The sequence below is a fragment of the Aythya ferina genome, assembly GCF_964211825.1.
Source record: "Aythya ferina genome assembly, chromosome: Z".
In the NCBI taxonomy this organism is placed as follows: domain Eukaryota; kingdom Metazoa; phylum Chordata; class Aves; order Anseriformes; family Anatidae; genus Aythya; species Aythya ferina.
Window position 1 is genome coordinate 48465112 of NC_140299.1, and position 17685 is coordinate 48482796.

The following is a 17685-nucleotide window of genomic DNA, read 5'->3' on the forward strand; positions in this document are numbered from 1 at the left end:
CAAAATGTAGCAAGAGTTACAATAGCTCATATTTATTGGAGTGCAAGGAACTAGATTTTTGCTTTTGTTCTTACACTCTGAACTGCATGTCTTTGAGCTCTATCTGATGACAAAAAAAAAAAGATGGGGGGTAAATCTCTGATGAAAACTTGAGGACTAGAGTAATACACCTGTAAACACTAGGAAATTTATCATTTCAAAGAAACAGTTGGGCTAGGAGGGCATTCACCTAAATTATATTAGGCAAATATAATGGCAGCTGAGATTCTGCAGCTCGGGCAATTAGCAGGAGCAATAGTTCAAACAGGACAAGAGTTCTCAAGGCTAGATGGCACTTTAACAACTCTGTCTGAAATGCAGCTAAACTAGACAATGCAAATAAAAGAAATCACAAAAGGATGCATTGCCTGTTAAAGGGAAAGGGCTTAGGTCAGTTATTATCAGTAATTACAGCTATATAACTACATCTTCAAAGCATTAAACAGTGAGGATCCTCCGCTCCCCACTGACTCACAGCATCATTCATACTATGCATGGAGAGAAATTAAAGCAGTGGTGGCTTAGGCTGTCAAGTCACTCCACATTAAATCAAACATTACAGGCAGAAGTTTGACTCACTTTTGTTAATTTAAAATTGTGGTTCTCTAATGGTCAAGGGAAAAAAAAAAAAAAAAAAGTATGTTTTAGTATCTAGTTATTTTCCTTCTAACAGTCTGAGAAGTTGTGGCAAAAAAAACAGTGTTAAGGAACTGACATAAACTTCAGACTTTCTTTAAGCCTGTAAAAGTCATAACTTATTTCTGTTGTCAGTTGTAACCGTGGATGTGTACTTGGTAAGAGAGAGCGTTGAGGGAGAGGAATCTCTGAACTAACACTTGAAAGACTGTTGAACATGTAATAATGCTAGCCCTGCCCCCAGCAGGTAAGGGACTCCATGAGGGACTGAGGTCCCTTCCAGCCCTAACTGCCCCAGACCACACAAAGTGCCACTGCATTTTTCTGTCTAGCCTAACTAATGCCCTATTGCAACTGTTTTAACTTTTTGTCATTCCTTCTGCTATTAGACTTTGTAACCAGTTCATCTCCCAACTGAACATCTGCCTCTTCCGCTTGACCACTGCTTTAAATTCAGCCCATCAGGAGCCACACCGCCTGCGGCCTTTGGCTGGGCTCTCCATTTAAGTGAAATATGACAGTAAAAATGTAAAAAGTAAAAATGCAGATATAAGCCTGAGAATAAGCACACTGCTGTAAATTAAGGCAGACTCAAGGCAGAAATTTCCTGTGACCCTTGCTCCAATAAGTCAAAAAGCAAAACAAAGATCCAGCCTTCAATGCTGTCTTCACAAGCCTCATATTGAGGAGTGAACATAAGAGCAAGAGGTATAGAACAACATACTTCTAAACTAGAGCAGGAAACGATCATACTTCACATCCTGCACTTCATTCTATACTCATGAAAATCTACACATTCATTAGTGTGTCTACCAGGATAGCATGCATTACAGAGGCACAAAGCCAAATTTCTATACAATCTTTTATTTTAACCAGTTTGCCTTTAGTGTCAAAAAGAAGCTATATCTTGTTAGCAATCTAAAATACCTCACCTTTCTGATTTACACTGAGGAAAAAAACAAAGCAAATAATGAACAGCTATAAACTGTAATCAAGTAATCCAAACAATAGCATCCAAGCATCTCTTAACTAAATGTTAACAGAAGGACAAAACCCAGGTATTTTGAAATTTAATTATAAGCAGTTGCAAAGATATACAAAAGTCCAAGATTAAATCAGTTCCTGTATCTTGATCTGTGGCCAGAGGAATGTTGTTATTTACAACATCTATATTGCTTCAAGGGGAGGCCAGTTGGCTTGAACACAGACTTTCTAATCTAAAACATCTTCAGCAATTAGAAACTTCATCTGTCAAGTCTGAAAGACCCTATATTTAATCCTTGTTTGAATATTTTGTAACATCCAGTATGACTTCATTGACTGCAATTGAATCATGCCAACTTACAACAGCTGAAGACAGACTTTACACTTTTTGTGCTATTACACTTTACCCAGCATCAGCTTCCATGTTCTACAATTATATAAACAGGATAAAGAATAAGGGGAAAAAAGGAATTGCAAGAAATATACCCATTAGTAACATGTGGCACTCCTGTAGTTAACAGCATGTAAAAACTCAACTGGAGAAAAATCTTGCCATTTTCTTTAGAAGTATGCATGTTTCTTGGTGTGCACTTCCTCATGTAAACTCAAAAAAACTACACACATTTCATGTGAACAACCTTGTTCTTTAAGGCAAGCCAGAATTTTCACATCCACACTTCCCACCTGTGAAAGTTACTTCTCTGAACTCCTGGTACATGTGATGCTTTTCTTCAACTGCAGCAGGATGTTTTAGCTTTCCATTCCCAACAAGGCTCTCCACCACTCAGTCTCCTCTTTCACATCAAATCCTTGTTCCTATCCCCATAAAAACTTCAGAGTGTTCCCAAGCTGGAATGTCTGTCCTGCACACTAGGACTCTAAAAATCTGCTTGAACTGATATTGAGTAAACAATAGCATACAGAAATAATGACCAGTGGACATCAAGTAGGACAAGTAATTTGGAATTGCCATAAAAAGTAAATAAATAAAATAAAATAAAATAAAATAAAATAAAATAATAAAATAAAATAAAATAAAATAAAATAAAATAAAATAAAATAAAATAAAATAAAATAAAATAAAATAAAATAAAATAAAATAAAATAAAATAAAATAAAATAATAAAATAAAGGAAGTTAGTAATTTTCTAATCACTAGTTATATCAATTTGGAAATTGATATCACTTATAACACTTATTTTCTCCAAACCTATACTAGAATCACAAAACACAATGCTTCCACGATTCAATTACTTTCTAGATATACATGTACATTTTTCTATTTTCTTATAAGCCCATTTTAGTAGCAAGAGAAGATCTTAGACTCAGCCATTTTAGAACAATTTTGAAGTTTACTTCAAGTTATGACATACCAATTTTTCTCTTACACTTTCTGTTTTAATCTGCAGACCTTTATAAGTCTCTTGGCAATTCTGCGTGGTATCAACATGTTCATGATACTGCTCTAGAAATGCTGTAAGTTCTTCAGTTTCTGTCATTTATGTTATGTTGTCTGACGCCTTCTTTTACCAATACTCATTAAAAAGAACCATGGCAGTACAACAAAGTTACTGACATGCAGTAGGGTACTTTTATGAAAAGATATTTATTAAATTTCACATTGCCTTGGATAAAAATATCAGCAAGCTAGTTGCTTCGCTTCTACTTGAATCCTAATCAGCAGTAGGAATTTCTGTTACAGGGGTTTTATCTTATTTGATTTTGATCTGTTATTTTTCTTACAGCTTTACTGAGTTCCCAATTAAACATTACATTATGTATAAACACAGTCATGTGTGGTGACCAAGACATACACATACAGAAACTTGCTCTCACACAAACCTCTCTGCTTTCAGCACACCTCATGTAATTTCCATCTGCCTCCATTTCCTCCTTTGTAAGATTAAGATGCATGAAACCATCTCACACTCACGCAATTTGAAAATTATCAGTATTCATAAAATTCTTTTACTTTGCAACAGGAGTTTTGGACGATTGTTAATCTATTTACAAGCAAAATAAAATGCAAAATGTGTTTATGGAACCAAGCCTTTTAAAGTTCAGCTCACCATATGACTGCTGGGGGAAAAATGGTAGAACAGTCTATAGACTTTTACAGAAAGTTTTATGGGTTTTCAGTTCTGAACAACTCATGGTTCACAAGTTTGTCCAAGGAAATAGATGTTCAGATGACTGACTATTCAATTAAAATGAGACCCCTAAGAATTTAGTAAAAGTTATTTCTGCTGAGCTGGGCTGATACTCCAGAGCTAATTAAATGTGACCAATGAATTAATGGCACAGATTACTAATTTTTTACTTATCATGTCAGTGCTATTCTATTATTTATCACTCAATTCTGTACATCACAGATCATATCTAATGAAGTCTGTTGATGGACAACTGGGTTGAGAAAGAACTCATAAATAATTTTTTTTTAGTACTTGTGAGAGGTATAGAGATAAACCACTACTGGTTTATAATATGCAGGTGAAATACTAGCTAATGTTATTTTCAAAAGTTTTGCTGAAGCCATGGTTGATACAGAATTCATTTAAAAATAACTGTATGTGCACCAAATGTCTGGGGAACACCTTGAACATGAAGGCCCCTGCTGCTTGGGTCTTACATACTTTGATAATGTTAGATGCCAAAAAATACTATACAGAAAGGTGATAAGCACGCCGCTGGTAACACTGTTGTTACATGTCAGACAATACATCCTTACAGCATAAAGTCTCAAATGCTAGCTTCAAATACTTACAAGGATTTAGCACAGTATTTGATGTTATTAAAACCAGTCTTGAATACTGAAAAAAATAAATAATAAAATAACAAAAGAAGTTCGGGAATAAGCTACTTGTCTTCAGCTGCATTTAACAGTTTGCACATTGAATAAAACCAGGAATTTAACTTGGTTTCTAAATCCAACATTTTCCTTTGCAATACTTGCAATACTAAGCTATCTGAAATGGCTTTAGCTTTTCCTATAGTACAGGTCAAATTACTTGAGTTTTGAGGCATTCCAGATACTCCACTCATTTAAGTGGTTACTAAAAGATTAAAATTGTTGCATTTAACTTCAACATATAATTTGAAGCTGAACTACTTTATTTGCTGGTTAAATAGCATTTTGTCCCACTCTAGAGACTGAATTCACCACAGAACAGAGAAATCTTACCACTTCATAAATATCTTGTTAACAGCTAAACTATGACCTAGGTAAGACACTTCATCACAAAACAGAACATTAAATCAACTAAACTCATTTTTGTTAAAACAGCAAAACAAACTGTAGCCTTTGCAGATGGGAGGGGAACCCTGTTTGTGGAGGGAATGATGACTAATAGCATAAATGAAAGCATTGGCTTTTTCTCTTGGGACTCAGGAAGAATCCTTCCAATTTATGGTTTAAAATTAAAGACATTTGGAGGTCTCCAGTCTCAGTCCCTTTTGGACATTCTTTCTAATCCCTCAACCACCAGCATTTTAGAAAAACTTGGCAGTCTCTATTCAGAAAAGCCCAGGCTGACCTAACTGACTCAGGATTGCCAAAGAGAGTGGTCTCACTAGTTTAAAGGAGGGAAATGCATAAAATAAAAGTAAAATAAGATAAAGCAGCACATATTAAAAACAATTAAATGAATAAACACCACAAAAGGTTTGCATAGATCAGACATGCAAAGGAGGTCATTATTTTCAGTATTTCGTAATTATAGTTTTGATCTGAAGAAAGCAGGCATGTATATTTTTTGAAGCATGCCAATGTTTTTTCTGTTATATTATGGTTCTCAAAGTGACAGGACCTGTAGATGGTAAAATTAATATTGAAATCCTCCTCTGTCACTCTGAGTGTTTCAAATTGGGCATGGTATGTGAAGTAGCCAACCACTGCAGCAGTTAAAAACTCTTCTTATATAAAACCTGCTATACAACCTATGGTGAAACACAGTGTCATTGCTTACATTATACCTCCTGAAGAACAAAAAAGTAGAGAAAATATAGGACAGGACTTCTTGCAGCACAGTTCAGTGCTGTGTTTAGTACCTGTTAGGTAGGAATTTCTAATAGTTTCTAATCTGTGTGCACACATGAGAAACTTAGGCTCCCCTATCCTTGCTATCACAAACTCACACGACCCTAACCCCATTTCCTCACTCCATAGACATCTTTTCCTCATAAACTCGATAAGAATCCAGCTCCTCTGCTCAGACGAGTCCATCCACCCCAGCCTACTCCCACCTCATCAGAGCTGTGCTCCCCATCTTACCTTTTTCTGGTTTCACTCCTGCATCCTACACAAGAGAAGTACAGGTACTGATACCAGCAGACTTTCCAAAGCAACAACATGAAGGAATCTTAATAATGGCTCAGTTAGTCACTGACAACCATCTGTTTGGAGTATTTCATTCTACCTCCTATTTAGATTTTTTTTTTCCAGACAACAAGCACTGTGTATCACTTTGAAGTGCTTCCTACCCTCAGTGGCCACCACAGCACGTGTGAGAGCTCATTAGATCTAAAGCGGTAAGTAACGAGGGCAGAAATTAGTCAAAAAAAAAAAAAAAAGAAAAAAAAGAGTGAAATACATGTAGGACATAAGGACAAAAAATAAATCCCTGGGAACAGAAAAGTAAAGTGAAGGCAAAGAACAAGAAGATGGGAGTTACAGAACTATGGACAACCCCACTGAGACAATGAGAAGTGTATATATTTATTCTTACATGATTTCTAAAAATTCTAAGGCCATAAGTTATTTTAGATGAATATTAATGTTTAAAACTGAGATTACATCATATATTCTGAAACATACAGTAGTTTTAATAAATTGCATGGTCTTGCAACATATGACTCACAGAATATCATATTTTAAGCTGAAAAAAAAAAGGGGGGGGGGGGCAAGAAAATATTAACCAGTATGAGATTAAAGAATATAATTTTAATCTTTATAAATGATGAAGACATGATATTAAAAAGAAATACAAAACATTATTTGCAATAAGTTTTCTATGAACTTTGTCTGAACTCAGGAAAAAAAATGAATCTTTGGAAATAGTGATGTCTGAACTCCACCTTTCAAAATGATGAATTTTATCCTCTGGTACACTTATGACAAAATACTGTGATAAGTTGCAGAAAGGCAAGTTATTTAAGAAGAAACCACAGAAGCAAAACTTAGACACATCACAAGAGTTTCTGCTGAGGGAAGTTTACCTCCCAAGGACTGTCATATAACATCTCCTATCCTGCACTGAATGACAGCATGAAGCTAAGGCACCATGGGAAAATGAAGGCATTACTTAGTTTGAAAAGTAACAGTCTCACGTGGTTCTCATAAGTGAAATACGAAAACATGATGTGGAGGTGAATACAAACTCATTGGAAAACTCTAATGAGACTTAATTATCAACAATTAACTGCTACAATGGAGTTTAACAAGTTTTGGTGCTAATGATACTCCACTTATTGAAATCCACAGACAATACCAAGGTGCAAGGCATTGCCAGCATGCTGATCTTGGCAGATGAGAGAAAATGTCAGAAAATAAATAAATAAATAAAAATGGTATGTGATGGGCACAAGTGAATAGCAGTTCAGTAATGACAAGGAGAGGTTTCCATGCTTAAAGAATTGCACTGGTGCAGAATGAGGACGACCAGTCTTGGCAACAATCTGCATAAAAGATCTGGAGCAGATCCGAACTTGAGCAATGCCATTCTGCCACAAAACAGTCAGACATCACTTGGGGAAACAAAAGCAACGTCATCTGGTAAATATAGGAAATAACCCTTTTCCTTCACCCAGTGCTGGTACAGCCTGAGCTGGAATACTCCAGCTTGGGTTAGTGCACTTCAAGAAAGATGTTTTGGAGAAAGGTCAGTGGGGAAGAATGAGCATGGTCAAGAGATTCAGAAAACATGATGTAAGACAGAAGGCTGGGGAAATCATTTTGGGTGGGGGGAGGCTCTAAGAAGGGATGTCTGTAAGAAAACAATACAGTTTTTGAAAAGGGCTTGTTTCAAAATTCAGGAGATGTTTCAAAGCTTGCAAAAATCCTATAATACAGCTACAAGGAGTGGAGGAATGAACAGTACCAGGGAGTAATGCATTTAAACCACAACCACAGAACAGTATACACTCTGCCAACCTATGCTCATGCCCATATGCTTCCTTATGGATGTCACTCAGCCTCTGCTCCTGTCACCTCCTGGGAATATGCTATGCCAGCTGTAGGTGGTTCTGTCTTGAAAAACATATAATCAGACCTCTTGAGGTCCCCTTTTCCTTTATTGATATGATTGTTTCTGAAGGTCTTGAGACTTAAAAGACACTGGAAGAATTTCTATGATGCCTAACACCCCAGCACTAAAGTTTGATTTTTTTTCCTGTTTATTTCTGGAAATGGTAATTTCTAGAAAATGGTTTATTTCTAGAAATGGTAAACCATGTACCAATGACCAAAACTAACAGAGATGACATTTCAGGTATTTCACTGATCACTGAAGACTTCTCTGCAGGAAGAAGTTACTATACCTAGTTTACTCTGTGGTTTCACACTGAACTAGTACTTTCTAATAACAACCTCTGTGGACACAGTAAGTGTTCAGTAAATGTGAGGTAATGTTTGCCACTTTTTCGAATATTGAAGATGGGTTCTAAATTTATACCTTCCCTTTTTGCAGTACTTTCCTGTGTAAACATATCCATCCTCAAGTTCCAAAATCAAAACTGTTCCCAACTTTAGATTTGAGCTTCAGATTGTGGAAGAGGTTAACTTCTGAAATTTGACTTTTCTAACTCTATATACTCTGGGCTTTGACTGGCAAGATTGTATTTAAAGCTTTTCCTACCTTTGGTATTCTGATAAATAACACATTGACAAAAATATTTGTGTGTTTTTCAAAAACATTATTCAAATACTCTCTAGACATAAAATTTTCAAGATTTTTTTTTCTTGTTGCTTTGAAACCCACGATATCAGGAATTTGATGTGGATGCTCTATTACCTATGAGAGAAATGGTCTCTGAATCCTGTTTCTACAAAGACCAAGACAGAAAAAGATAAATGTGAGATCAGTTCTAGAAAAACAGGTTGAATAACTATCTACAATTTTAGATATTAATATCCAAATTCACTCAGTATGCAAAACCAAATATAAAGAACAGACTCACCCTCACAAGATATTTATTAACTACTGCTTCTGGTCTGGCTGGAATTTTTTTTTTTTTTTTTTAAAGAAAATGTCAATTTGTTGTATTAAATCGCTTCCAGGCAGAGCATGAAAGTATGGTTATTTTTAAAATTAAAAAAAAAAAAAAGTCAATATATTTTCCTTATGTAGGTTTGGTTCAGATCCTGTCCAAGCTTGTAATTTTATCTACATAATACCACTTTCCCCTTTGTAAGGGATTCTGGTCTATCATGAAAGAAGTCATCATTAACCACCAATATAATGACAGAATATTTTAAAATATTATTTTATGTTTAAGGTCACCCTTCAGCTATTGGTTTCCTAGGATACTTTAAATGATTTTTATTTCCCATTGCCAGTAAAGGAATTTAATACGAATGTAATTCCTTGGTTTTTATGTCAGTCTGCTCTGTTTTTTTCTTTGCAGCCATATGGGAAAAGTACTTCAAATCCCTTCTAAAGAAACATGATATGTATTTCTCCACAGAAAGACAACAAATTAAAAATATAGTTACAGCAAGATGCATTTTGAACTTAGAATATTCAAGTAGTTATATTTAAATAACAACAACAACAAAAGCTTTAATAGATTGAAGATTTAATAGATCTGTATAACCTTCACAAAATTTTGCTTTTGCATATTTCATTGTTTATTCTACTAAAAAGAGTCTCATGCTTTGTTAGCGCACTTAATTTAAAATGATTATGCATTCTTAGCTGCTACAATGCAATACAAAACAGATTGGAATCCCAAAACTCAGCCTAAGCCACAACTGAAAGAGGTTCGACTACTCACACACAATAAATGATGAAGGATATCTGTGGTGAGAAGAAGCAACCAACAACTAATTAAACACTTGTTTGCAGACGAGACTTTCGAGGTGAGTGAGATTTTTATTTAAAGAACACATGTTAGGCTCAGACCTGCAGAATCTGAATCTTAGATAGCCATCAGGTGTGAGAATATTGCAAAAAGTGTCTCTAAAATTTCTAGCCCACACAGTTATGTTAATATTTCTGTGTATCACATTTTCTGTCTCTGAGAGCAGAGCCCTGTGGGGATTTAGGTGATTCTGTGCTGGAGCTGCTGCGTGCCACCGTCCAGCCTCTCCTGTGACAGCACCGGGGCTCCTGGGGACAGGCAGTGAGCCAGCTCCGCCAGCCCTTGGGTGGGTTCTGCAGGGCTCATTTTTGGCCAGTCAGCTCTCTTCTATCAGGTTTGGGTGATTTCATGTTACTCGACAAGCACACCTCAGGGTAGGTGCACCTGTTCATAAAGGAAAATGCTTCCTTCGCATGTTAGTGAAATGTACGCACTAACACACATTTTGAATCAGAACAAGATTGTTACTGCCCAAAATAAAGCAGTGTATTACATTTGGATACGCTCTCTAAAATGTATAGGCATTGCTTCCACTTGCCTCTTTACGTTTTCTTCTAATGTTTTCTTTTTGTAATAACAGGTAGAAATTAATACATACAGAAACATCACTGCCACATCATTATGTTTGGTGTTGTTGTTTTTCTATAATTTAATTCTGACATGTCGTCTTCTACACTAGAAGTAGCTACAGGAAAAGCTTGTCAAATTTTCTCCCAGATTATGCACTCATTTTATACACTATGAAATCTCAGCATGTTCTTTCCATCATATAACTTCCTTCTAAAACTTTACAGTGATCAAGTGTGCAGAAGATTTTATACATCATCAGGGTCTCTTAAGTTTTCAAACAGCTTTTTTATTATTATTATTACTGGTTCATAGAAGAAATTCACAGAAACTATTTTAAAATAACTCAGCTGTTATAGTCCAGGTCTGTCAAGTACTACTATTCATATTGTTTTTGTTTTCTGATCTTGCTCTATCCAGCGATATTTTTGAGGCATATAAATCCAGATAAATTTGATGAATGTTTCTAGTATTGTCCTTCTTGCCTTTTGCCCTGCAGGAGGTTCTTCTTTCTTCAAACCTTTATTTGTTCTACATCCAAAAGAACAAATCTATGTGAGAGAGCTTCTGTGAGGATGTCTTACAGCATCCTCACCTGGTCCCAGGAGGTGTTGCTGTGACTCAGCCCTCCTGCTCCCAACTGTGTGGTCCCACTCAATCCATTGTGCCAACACTGCTGATCCCACAGACAACTAGTTTTACTATGTCTCTCTCACACAGACTTACTGTACCAGTAACAGATTGTTATTTCTTTATATACACCTGAACCCTCATAGAAACCCAGTAATTGACCAGGTCAATGAAGTATTAAATGGCTTGTGATATGAGACAAATTTAAGACAAAGCATACAAAGAAACAGAAAATAGTGACCAGCATGACAGCACACAGCTTAACCATTAAATGAGGGATTTTTGGAGACATCACACCAAGGATAATGATTAGTTTTGTGAATGTTTATGGGAAGCAATTATAAAGCATGAAGGAAGAATTGAGGAAAGTGTGTGACAGAGCGATGCAAACCAAATGGAGATTCGTTACTTCTGCTGTTGGAAAATACTACTGCTGCCACAGTTCTCATCCTTCTCCCAGCTGATCAGTGAAATATTCTTACCAAAGGCTGCTATATCTAAACTGGGCAGTGAAACTGGTGACCTCCCTTCTAAACTCTGGCCTGGTAGCCAGCACTATAAAAGTTGCAGCTTCCTCTGGCCTGTTGTAAGTGCTTGCTCATATGAGAGATCATGTGACCATCAATGACAAAATCAACCATCTTAGTTTAGACCAAGTAAATGGATTTTGCCAATGTTGACTGAAACCAGGTACTGAAAGCCCACCCACAGCTCTGACAGAAGATATCAGGAGGCAATAACAACCAGCAGGAAGGAAAGGATGAAGAACTGGGGATGGGGAAGGAGGCAACTTCTTTCAGCAGTCCTGCTAGTTATGAATGATGTCTGTCCATATGCAATTAAGAAGTTCAATAGTTACAGCTTGTTAAGGGTATTAAATGTGGAATATTAATTTTTTTGAATAATTTTTAATGATTAATTCTCAGTTTTTACTGTAAATGACAACTCAAATGACTGAGCACTGCTCTGAATTAACCCCCTACTAAGATTTTTCTTTCTCTGCTCATGAATTTTGTTCTTCAGAAAAATCTGTGGTGTCTCCCAGATGCCCGAGCTAGAGGTTTGGGACCTACCTGTGCTGTTGTCAACAAAGAGCAAAGAAAGCTCCTGCACTTCTGCAGGAGTCTGCCAGTCTTGCCAGTTTGTGTTTGGGTAGAGCTCTGTGACACCTCCTTTAGACTTGCATACGATGACCTTCTTTTTGCTTACAGTTCATGTAATGTAGAAGAGGGTGTTTCTGCATTTGACTACAACAAATCAAACTCTACTATTTACAACATAGTTTTTCTTCTTTTTATTTTTATTTTTTACTTAGGAAACATGGAAGAAATTCTTACTGCTTATTGTTGTGAGCTAGTTGTCCTCTATCTACTCTACACTTGGATATGTGACTGTATTAATATTTTGGTAATGATCTTAATATTTTGGTAAATGATCTTTGATCATTTAATTTATGATTAAACAGGGCAGTCATGTACATCATTTTGAAAAGTGAAACTTCATAATTTTTGGAGAACTAACTGGGGGGTTGTGGTAAACTACCAAAAGCAAGAAAAACAGTTATAGAAGCCACTTCATCTTGAAATAATACTTACCAGATGAACTGCTGAATGAATAGCCTAGAGCAGTATTGATGAGGACAAGGGGCACTAACCTGGAGTTACAGAATAAAACATTTATGCTACAGATATTAAAGGAAAAGTCCAAGCAGAACAATTAGAAGACAGAAGAAATCTAAATTCTGTAGAGGGTTTCACAGATGTGATGATATGTACATAGGGTTTTTTGTTTCAAGATAGAATCAAATGTGTGCTTGTAGCTTCTTTTCAAATGTTTACATCACCTGAAGAGGAATTATGAAATCTAAAAAATATACTTAGATGCATGGGTGCCATTTGAAATTGATGTAGAGCTCAGTGACAAAATACCTATAGAGACCCAATAAAAGTGCCTGATTGGGCTACTCAGCTTTTGAAACCAGACACTGGGGACACTGGAGTCTGGAACAGTTTCCCATTGATTTCACTTGGCATTTCCTGCAAGCAGTACCACCACAAAACATATTCCTGTTGCTCCAGCAAAAGCAACATAGCGTTTACTGAAAAGGTCTTGTCTATTTTCATCATGTGAATTCTCTGTTCTCCTTTGCCCATGTAGCATTTCACTACTGCCGAGTCCTTTCCCCCTGTCAGAAGAGTATCAGAGCCTGCTGATTTAACTAACTAATCAAAGTGCTTCAGGTGCCAGTGATACTGCACACTAACAACACTTTGAGGGGATATCAGTGATGTCTGTCTGCTCTGTCCTGGACTCAGAGAAAACAGATACATAAGACCATGCTCATTCTTCAAATACCTTCTACTGAAACAGCGATATCGTTTTATCCTTTCTCTTTCATCAGCTATTGCATACCACACTTCTTTACTATCACAGATGCACGTGCATTGTGACAGTTTATGTGGCAAAACCAGAAAGCATCAGTAAAACGAAGAACAATTCAATCAGCAGACAGCAGCATAGACCCTTTGCTTCAGGAAGCAGTGCACACAACAGCCTATGCAGGTACAAACTAATCTTAAACCAACTCAGGAGCTCTTGATAGAATACCCACACTACTTCTTCAACAAACTTTGCAAATTGTTTCAGACCCATGCTAAGCACCTGGTGAGCTAGCTAAGCCTACATTAAGTGGGATGCATCTACTTATCCCCATTACAATAACCATGTACTGCTAGTAAGATGCATTTTTTACTGTGATTTCTTGTTTTCACTGAAATTGTAACACAGATTTGTGTTCTTAAATTAAACTTCTTGTCCACTACCAGTAAAAAGGCAAAGACATACTCTATAGGTAAGGGATCATGCTGATTTTCTGGAAAATGTCTCTTACTGCCACCAGAAAAGTCATACACCGCCATTTTCATCTCCAAAAAAAAAAAAAAAAAAAAAAAAAATAGATCATCAACCAACATAGCTCAGAAAGTTATGGAAATTCTTTCCCAAAGTAGCTGAGGATGGCAAACAGATGGAAGGAGAAAAATATTAGTTGTGGGTCTGTCAAAAAAATATTAGTCGTGGAGACTGTCAGAAAAACTTAGTTGGACCTTTGTGCATGGCAAAGGCTTGGAGAAAAATGAAAGCAAAAAGCTAGTAAGGTGCTGTTCACTCCAACCCACTCACACGTTTAGACAAAACCAAGAGGAAAGGCAATCATTTAGGTTAAAGTGATGTTTGCCCAGAATGGTTACTAGCAATGCTGCAGGAGTCTGCAGTATAAGTAACAATAAAAAGCAGGATTAACAAACAATGCATCTTCTTTCAGTGCACCAAAATCCTGTCGTTTCTTTTCTTTGAAGCTTTAACTACTTTGTAGTCACTGGATTAGAAAACTTGAGGACTTGCATACTTTCCAGACATGCTGAGCCTAATGACAACTTCCTTTACAAAGCAACAGCCTCACAATGAATAAACAAACTTAAATAGCAAGCTATCCTTCGCACAGAGAACATAGTGACAGATGCTATAAATTAGACGGAAAGCTCTAAGTAGCATTTCTTTCCTCTGAGCAACCGCACAACGCAGCAGAGAACATCTACAGAAAGATTTATGTAGGAAAACCGAAGGGAGTTTGCTTCATATTTTTGCTTTGCTTGCAATGTTCAAAATAATAAAAAGAGGATCTGAAAAATAAATTATCTCGGTCAAAAGTGTGATTAAAGACCTCAGATGCTGATGGCTTCTATCTGACATTTTCATTGAACACAAAATGTGAATTACAGGCTTTGAAAATATAGTGAAACCATGAGGAGGAGACAAGTCTTGTATACAGAAGATTCACATTGACTATCAAATGAAAGAGAGTACCAATTACCATTCTTCCTTTTACAATGTCAATCTCATTGGCTAGTGGGTTAAGTCTGTCCTGATTCCTAATTAGTGGTCAAATATATTTCCATGCCAATGACAATTCTGCAAGCTAAAGTGCAGAGAGTGTAGAAAAAGATCTGCTTTCCTGCAAACAACTGGAAGCTCACTAAATAGGATGAATTTGACAGGTCTGCCAACTGGTCCTTTTCTCCCTGCATCTTGCATTTCTATTTACAGCAGAAAAGAGATTAAGGAGAAAACACCAATTCCATTACAAATGCTTAACATAATTAAGACACTCCAGGGGAAAAATCATTCAGTGTCAACCCTTGACCCTAAGATAAACTTCACCACTGAATTGCTTAACCATTTAATTAACGCAAGAAAAAGCTTTAATAAAGTTTGACCATGCTTAAGGTAGTCTGCATAGTCGATGCCATTTATTAAAAAGCTGTGTGAAGATTCCTTGTATTCAAAGCTGCACGGACTTTTACCAGGTGACCTAAGTACACTTTCCAGAGCTGAATCTCATTTATTAAAGTCAGGAGGGGGCTATAGCTAAATCCCATGCAACTTTAAAGATTCAAGCATTTTACAGCTTTTTGTAGTGAGGTATTTAAAAGCCCTCGAAAGTAATCTGTACTTTATTCATTTCTCTACTAACACTGTACTCTAAGAAATGAGTTGTTTTTTTTCTTTGTAATGTTGGGTAGAAGTTTACACACCACAGGGCTTGCAAAATCATAGCACAGAGTTACCATTATGTTTTCGTTCCCAGACGCTCTGTTGACAGAAATTATTTATTTTTTAAACACAATGTTCTGCATACTTTGTGAGTCACGTGAGTATTAACTTCAGGTCGAATAAATTCCTATTTAACGGTAAAGGGGTGAAACAAGTTAAGTAAACTGCAGCGTGTGTCCTGGAAGCGGAGCATATTGTGCACCTACACTTCCAGGAAACCAACATGCCAGTCCCTGTCCCTTGGTAACTCGGTCGTATTCCGAAGAGAGACCAGAAAAGACTGAAATAACTTTTTTCAAAAATAAACACCGAAAGTAAGCATGGGCGAACACACACTCTCTTTGCCGTTAAGCGAGTCTAATTAGAGAGAGGAGCACAGATTAACGACAGCAGCCCCCAAGGATGTGGGGGGGGGCTCCCAGCCGCTCCGCAGCATGTCGGGTGCAGGCAGGGGAGCCCCCAACCGTACCGCCTGCCCACGCTTCCCGCAGCTGTCTGGACCACCAGCACAAGCCCACTTTTGGTGCAGCACAGAGACAAACATAAATTTTGTGTATGCGTCCCCCTCGGCGCCGGTTTGCGGTCGCGCACTGCCCCCAGGACGTTTCCCCGACGTGGGGTGCCCACGGGTGACAGGCACAGGCAGAAGCAGAAAGCGCTGCCGTCCTCAGGGCACGGCGTTTTGGGGCTTTTCTGTGGGGAAAGGGCAAGCAGTGGGGGGAGAGAGAAGGGCTCTGCCTCAGGAGACACTTCCTCCCCCCCCCCCGAGTCCCCGCTGGGGAGAGGATGGGGGGTCAGCCCGCGCAATTTGTTAGCGGTCTCCCCCTTCAAAGGAGCAATAAAGGCGCTAGGAAAAATAAACGCGACGGGAACTGACCCCAAATCCGCGAGCGGTGACACCCTCCCCCCGGAAAACCCCCAGACCTCCAGCTTTCTGCTGACCCTCTCCCTTCACGGTAAGGCAACAAATGGCAAGACCTAGGACCCCGGCGCTGAATAACAGGAAATATAGGCATCTGTCACCTCCCGGGGAGAGGTAAATGGATTAGCGAGAGCAACAAAGGGAAGAAAAGCCCTTTCAAACGTGCAATTGATTAACAAGTCCCCTCTAATCTGCAGCATCACTGTTTTTCCTTAAAGACATCATCGGTCTCCTCCTGCACCTCGGTGCAATTAAGCCATGGCCGGGAAAGGCGGGGGAGGAAGGCGCTGCTCGCCCGCCCGCCCGGCCGGGACAGAAGGAGAAGGGTTTCCAGCCCGGCACGGAAACGGTGCCTCCTCTCACCTCTCCCTCAGTCCTTAGGCGAAGCGCCCCGAGAAGGAGTTTCTGAGCAAGTTTTATCTGCCGCGAAAGGGGAGAGGGCAATTCTGGAGGGAATGGTTTTAGGAAAGATCAAAGAGCTGAATCCGGCAGCTCCTACCCCCCTCCCAGCGCGTTTCACATCCCGGGTAAAACGAAAAGGGTAAACCACCCCCCTTTCTGCTCCGAAAGCGCCACACATTTTAGGAGTGCGTGGAAGAAGGGGGAAAAATGATTAAAATATAAATAAAATAATAAAAAAAAAAAAGTCATGCGGCTTCTTTTACAGGAACTCTTACACCATCGCGGCTCTCTAACCCCACACGCTCCCTAAGGTCCCTATAAATCACGGCGCTCTCCTCGGAGGTGCCGGACAAACTGGCAACTGTTCAGCAGCCGCTCTGCCGCTGCCGCGGCACAAGGTCAGATGTTAATAAGGGCAGCTTATTCAGCCCCAAAAACAATCGCGGTGCTCGCTGAACCGAGTCCTAGCGTTTCCCGAGCCCAAAGGCAGACCTCCTCCGTCCCCGAGGGTCGGCCAGGTACCCAAGGGACATGGGACCCTTCCGAGCTCGGAAATACACAGAAGGAGTCTCTGCTGAGCCTCCGTCGGCTGCAACCGCGGCGGCTGTCCCTCGCCCATTCGACTTTAAGCCCCCAGTCCCCCCTCCCCCTGGTTCCCGCTGAGGTTCTGGCAACACTCAACGTCCCAAATAATAACACATTATTATAACCGCTCCGAGGGGAGGGCTGGAGGGCGGGCAGACTGAAGGAGGAGGCTCCACTCGCTGCTATCCACCCTCGGCAACAACAAAACCCCGAACTTTTCCTTTGTTTTCTCC

General features: G+C 38.6%; 1 protein-coding gene across 2 annotated transcripts in view; it reads right to left on the bottom strand.

Moving 5' to 3' along the window:
• The window catches only part of ROR2 (receptor tyrosine kinase like orphan receptor 2), a 149424-nt gene that overhangs the window by 130956 nt on the left and 783 nt on the right, over positions 1 to 17685 (bottom strand). The gene's annotated exons all lie outside the window — the stretch shown is intronic.